Source organism: Aquarana catesbeiana, linkage group LG09 (genome assembly GCF_042186555.1).
Source record: "Aquarana catesbeiana isolate 2022-GZ linkage group LG09, ASM4218655v1, whole genome shotgun sequence".
Taxonomy (NCBI): domain Eukaryota; kingdom Metazoa; phylum Chordata; class Amphibia; order Anura; family Ranidae; genus Aquarana; species Aquarana catesbeiana.
The window spans coordinates 277,508,422-277,514,421 of NC_133332.1; positions in this window are offsets into that span (position 1 = coordinate 277,508,422).

The window sequence follows — 6,000 nt, forward strand, 5'->3', positions numbered from 1 at the left end:
CTTCTCTAGCTCAAACATGTCCTCCTGAGGAGTCCCCTGAACTATTTGACCACAGTGTTGGGTACATGCTCCAGGAGCATGCCCAGCATTTTGAAGGCTCCGATGATGGTACTTAGCTAGAGGAAGGCAGTAACGTGAGCCCAGACAGAGGGGGTGTCCAAGAAGGACAGCAATCTGGCAGTCATGTTGCCCCTGTTGCAGCATACTGCCAGGTTTTGCTCCAGTGATGAGGAGGGAGGGGATGATGAGGTCACTGACTCCACGTAGGTGCCTGATAGGAGAGAGGAGGAGGAGGAGGTACATCACCAATGAGGCAGGATGCCCTCCAGGGGCCAGCTTAAGGGCAGCACACTGACTGCATCAAACCGCAAAGCTCCGCATGTGCAGGGCGCTGCTGTCTGCTGCGCGTTATTCCAAAAGTTCTGATATGGGCCTTTTTTGAGACGAGTGCATCAGATCTGCTATTTGCAACATATGTCTCAAGCGTATCTTGCGTGGCCAAAACATCTCCCGCTTGGGCACCACATGCTTGACCAGACATATGTTGACCTGCCATGCAGTTTGTTGGCAAGCGTACCTAAAAGACCTACACCAAAGAACAAAGAGGACCTCTCCTTGCTCCTCATCAGCTGAGATCTCCAACCCCACTATACCTTCAGTCCTCTCTGAGACCTGCACTGAGAGGAATGAAGGTTTAGAATTAGGTGTGTCACAGCCAAGTACTTGTGGGCAATCTGCTATTGGTACACCGACGTCAGATTGTACCAGGCAAATTTCCCTGCCCTAGCTGCTGCATCACCGAAAGAAGTTCGCTCCCAGCCATCCACATGCCCAGCGGTTGAATGCTAGCTTGGCAAAATTGCTAGCACTTCAACTACTACAACTTTCAGTTGGTAGACTCTGCCCCCTTCCTTGAGTTTGTGGAATGTGCGGTTCCTCAGTGGCAGGTACCCAAACGCCACTTTTTCTCATGGAAGGCGATTCCGGATCTCTACCGGAATGTGGAAGGCAATGTCTTAGCCTCGCTGGACAGGGCGGTCAGCGGTAAGGTGCATATCACCGCTGACTCATGGTCCAGCAGGCATGGACAGGGACGTTACCTAAGTTTCACGGCACATTGGGTGACTCTGCTGGCAGCTGGGAAGGATGCAGGACAAGGTGTAGTAGTGTTACAGGTTGTTCTGCCACCACGCCTCCAAAATGCTACTACTGGTGATTCTGACACACCTCTCTCCTCCACCCCCTCCTCTTCTTCTTCCTCCATGGCCTCTTCCTGTGCTTTGTCCTCGGAACCAGCGGTGCTCCGTAGGCATTCAAGGGGCTACGCAGGCCAAAAGATGCCATGCTGTGCTTGAGCTGGTATGCTTGGGGGACAGGAGCCACACTGGGGCAGAGGTTCTGTCAGCTCTGCAGGGGCAGGTTCAGAGGTGGTTGATGCCACGCCAACTTAGGGTAGGAATGGTGCAGGTACCCGGGCTTACAGGATGTCCTGAGGCAGGCCAGGAAAGTCTGTGTGCGATTCCGCCAGTCATATAATGCCAGTGCTCGGCTGGCAGACCTCCAAAAGGAATTTAACCTGCCGAAGAACCGCCTAATCTGTGACACGTCCACCAGGTGGAACTCAACGTTGGCCATGCTGCAGCGGCTGCACACGCAGCAGAGGGCCATCAATGAGTACCTGTGCGACTATGGCACCAGGACAGGGTCAGGGGAGGTTTTTTTACCCCACGCCAGTGAGCCATGATCAGGGATGCATGCACTGTCCTGTCACCATTTGAGGAGGCCACAAGGACGGTGAGCAGTGACAGTGCATGCATCAGTGACACTGTCCCCCTTGTCTACCTGTTGGAGCACACACTGTGTGGAATAATGGACAGGGCACTTGAGGCAGAACAGAGGCAGGAAGAGGAGGACTTCCTTAGCTCTCAAGGCCCCCTTTATCCAGATAGTGTTCTTGTGTGCCCGCCGATCACACAGGAAGAGGACGAGGAGGAGGAGGAGGAGGAAGAGGAGGATTGTGTCAGCATGGAGGTGGAGCCTGGAACTCAGCTTCAGCAGCAGTCTTTAAGGGATCATTTACAGTCCCAAGAAACCCATGAACTTGTACGTGGCTGGGAGGAGGTGGCTGCGGATCATGTCGTCCTTAGTGACCCAGAGGACTCCGGATCGAATGCCTCAGCAAACCTACACTGCATGGCCTCCCTGATCCTGCAAAGCCTGTGGAAGGATCCTCGTATTCGTGGTATCAAGGAGAGGGATCAATACTGGCTGGCAACCCTCCTTGATCCACATTACAAGGGTAAGGTTGCGGACCTTATCTTGCCGTCACAGAGGGAGCAGAGGATGAAACATCTTTGGGAGGCCTTGCAGAAAGGTCTGTGCAACACGTTCCCAGAGACTGGGAGGTTACAAACTCCTGTTCCTGGACAACGTGTTGCTGAGGCTTCAGTCAGTCAAAGAAGGAGCAGTGGAGAAGGTGGCCAACTGATCGATGCGTTCAGCCAATTTTTTAGTTCGCAGCCCCAAGGTATGATCGGTTCCAGCAACCATCGCCAGCATCTGTTTTACATGGTGCAGGAATACCTAGGGGCAAGATCTGACTGGGACACCTTCCCCACGGAAAATCCTCTGGGTTACTGGGTCTTGAGGATGGATCACTGGCCAAAGCTTGCACAGTATGCAATTGAGCTACTGGCCTGTCCTGCATCCAGCGTTCCTTCTGAATGCACATTCAGTGCTGCTGGAGGCTTTGTAACCGATCACAGGGTGCGCCCGTCCACCGACTCGGTCGATCGAATGACCTTCATAAAAATGAATCAGTCTTGGATCACCACCAGCTACCAAGCACCTGATGCTGATGTAACCGAATAATTTTTTTTGAAATGTCAGATCCCTTCAAGACTGCCTATGCTGATGCTGAGTGACTATCCTGTTATGCTGAGTGACTATCCTCTTCCTCCTCAATTATCATGCTGATAGATTTTAAGAACATTTTTGGTTCTGGGCGCCACCACCAGTGGCTAAGGCCCAATTTTTCAGCCCCTGTTTAACAGGGGCGTGTAATTACAATTTTTGATGCTATATTTTGCAGGAGGGCTCATTCATGCGCTCCAACTAGAGTATCCATGAGGGGCTGCAGTGTTGTGGCACCAGCACCAGTGCCTAAGGCCCAATTTTTCAGCCCCTGTTTAACAGGGGCGTGTAATTACAATTTTTGATGCTATATTTTGCAGGAGGGCTCATTCCTGCGCTTCAACTAGAGTGAGTATCCATGAGGGGCTACAGTGTTGTGGCACCAGCGCCTAAGGCCCAATTTTTCTGCCCCTGTTCAACAGGGACATGTAATTAGAATTCTTGATCTAATATTTCACAGCCGGGCCCGTTTCTGCGCCCACCAAGAGTAACTGTGAGGACTTACAGTGTTGTGGCACCACCACCACTACCACCACCATCACCAAAGGCCCAATTTTTCTGCCCCTGTTCAACAGGGGCATGTAATTACAATTCTTGATCTAATATTTCACAGCAGGGCCCTGTGAGGGCTTACAGTGTTGTGGCAACACCAACACCTAAGGCTCAAATTTCTGCAGAGTATATAGGGCAGGACCCTACTTTCAAACATCCAACTTACAAACGACTCCTACTTGCAAAAGGTTGGAGACAACAGGAAGTGAGATGAAATCTACCCCTAGGAAGGGAAATTCTCTCCTGCAAGAGTTAATATGGGAAAAACGTGTCTCCTCTGCACTGATGCTTTATCAACAATCCTTGTTTCACTAAAACCCCCAAATTTTCAAAAAACATTTGTCATTGGGACAGAAAGTGAGGTGAAATCTTCCGAAGAGGTGCACAGACAGCAAAACAAATGTTACAGGGGTGATAACCCTTCCCTATGTTTTCCAAAAAGATTAAAAATAGTTTTTTTGGCTGGAGCTACACTTTAAAAATGTACCAGTTTAAAATTACAAACAGATTCTACTTAACAACAAACTTACAGTCCCTGTCTTGTTTGCACCGCCTGTAGACTGCTGTTTAGAGTATATAGGGCCTGGGGGCCCCACACCTTTCCTTTTTATAATTTGGGTGCTGGGTTCCCCTTAATATCCATACAAAACCCAAAGCGGCTGGTAATGGGCTGTGGTGGGGGGTACCCATGCCTTTTCTCTCACTGATTTTCATTCATATTGTCAGGACCCGACATTACATTAAAGCCGCAAGCAGTTTTAAATGACTTTTATTCCTTTAAAAATGTCATTTTGTGCAGGGAGTCCCTGCCAGGGACTGTTCTAAGCACGGGAAACACGTGCCACTTTACAGGCATACTATAGACACCCCCCAGGTATGATATTTAAAGGAATATTTCACTTATTTTTTTCACTTTAAGCATCATTAAAATCACTGTTCCCGAAAAAACTGTCGTTTTTAAAAGTTTTTTTTTGCATTGATACATGTCCCCTGGGGCAGGACCCAGGTCCCCAAACCCTTTTTAGGACAATACCATGCATATTAGCCTTTAAAATTAGCACTTTTGATTTCGAACGTTCGAGTCCCATAGACTTCAATGGGGTTCTAAAGTTTGCGCAAATTTTCGGTCCGTTCGCAGGTTCTGGTGCAAACCGAACCGGGGAGTGTTCGGCTCCTCCCTAATTGTCTAGTTCCTGTGTTATGATATATATCTAGTTTCATAGTGTTATTCATCTTAACAACGCTCGCTACTGTGCGATCATTGGAGATCTTAGGCATACTGCACTGTTTACTAAGCGATATACATATGATCAGCTGGTTAACAGCTGTTCTCGGATGTTATCGGCTTGGAGCGATCCAATATAACCTGTAGCCTGTTGCTAGAATGTCCGTGATCTACGGCAAAATGGCCACAGACACCGTATTTAAATGACAGCTCGGCCGTCCAATTAGAATCCCCCTGATGAAGACACGTGATCCCTGTGTCGAACACGCGTAGGGGAGAGGCCAGGATGGAGCAACAGGCAGCGGTTCTGTTGTTTGGCGAGACGCATACCATATCCCTACTGTTACAGTGGTTGTATGTTTTTATAGAGCGGTGCACTGACGCACCCAACGATTGTGAGTACCCCATTTGGGGGAGTGCTTTTAATACTTGAATACATTTTAAACGTTATTACATTATATAGTTTTCTTTTCATTCATCCATACATATTGCATTGGAGCCTGGGATCCTGTGATCTGCATAGAGCCCTGGGGTGGCTCAAAAGCGTGTTTTGACTTTGTTTAGCGACTAAGTCACACGCTCTGAGGTGAGCGCATTACCTTGGGGGACACCGTATTGCACTGCTGCATGGCCTGAGAAATTTTGAGCATGCTTAATTACATCACAGGTGGACATCACGTATAAACACCTCTGTGTTTATTTCCAGGACTTCACAGTTTATTATATGATTTATTTTATAAGGATTTTTTTCACATAAATTGTGTAGCACTTAGCACTTTTGTTGAATTATGATATTCAATTTGCACTAAGCACTTTTTGGAATTTGCTTGTATTTATGTATCTTTGCACTTATTATTTCATTGTCATTAGATATACTTATTACTACTGATCAGTACATATGCACTTTTGATGAGTTTATATATATATTTTGTATATAATCACTCATTCATTTGCACTAATTTTACCCTTGAGGGGATATCACACGTACACTTATGGTTGTATGCGTTTATTTAGGCGCAGCAATTTTGGCATGCTATAACATCCAGTAGCATATTTAGCACACCCTAGCGCAGCGTATTTTCTTTAGAAATTAATAAAGGACTTGTCAAAAACCGTCTCTTGTGTTTTTTTAAACTTTTTTGACACTTTTTTTGTGTAATGGTAGGGGTACATTTGTACCCTATTAGCAATTCACACAGGGGGGCAGGGATCTGGGGGTACCCTTGTTAAAGGGGGCTTCCAGATTCCTATAATCCCCCCCCCCGCAGACCCCCACAACCACCGGCCAAGGGTTGTGGGGATGAGGCCCT